Consider the following 344-nt stretch of genomic DNA (forward strand, 5'->3'; position numbering starts at 1 on the left):
TGATTCTGTTATTCTGTGTGACTGAAATTCCCACCTCTCTGAGAAACCCTGATTCCTTTCATAAAAAGAAAAACCCGATTCCTTTAAAGTCATGAGCAGGAGGTGCTTTGTACTGGGTACACAGCCCAGGCCCTCCTCAGCAACAGGAGGAAAATTTCGTTTAATGCTTTCATAACTTTCAATGTATCACTACTGTGGAAAGGAGATGGCAATACCAACACTCAGGGGGTCACCAAGCAAAAAAGAGAGGGTTTCCATTCAGCAACACCCACAGAATCACAGAATAGTTTGGGTTGGGAGGGACCTTTAAAGGCCATCTAGTTCAACCCCACTGCAGTGAGCAG

The sequence above is a fragment of the Antrostomus carolinensis genome, unplaced genomic scaffold (genome assembly GCF_000700745.2).
Source record: "Antrostomus carolinensis isolate BGI_N321 unplaced genomic scaffold, ASM70074v2 scaffold35619, whole genome shotgun sequence".
NCBI classification, from domain to species: Eukaryota; Metazoa; Chordata; class Aves; order Caprimulgiformes; family Caprimulgidae; genus Antrostomus; species Antrostomus carolinensis.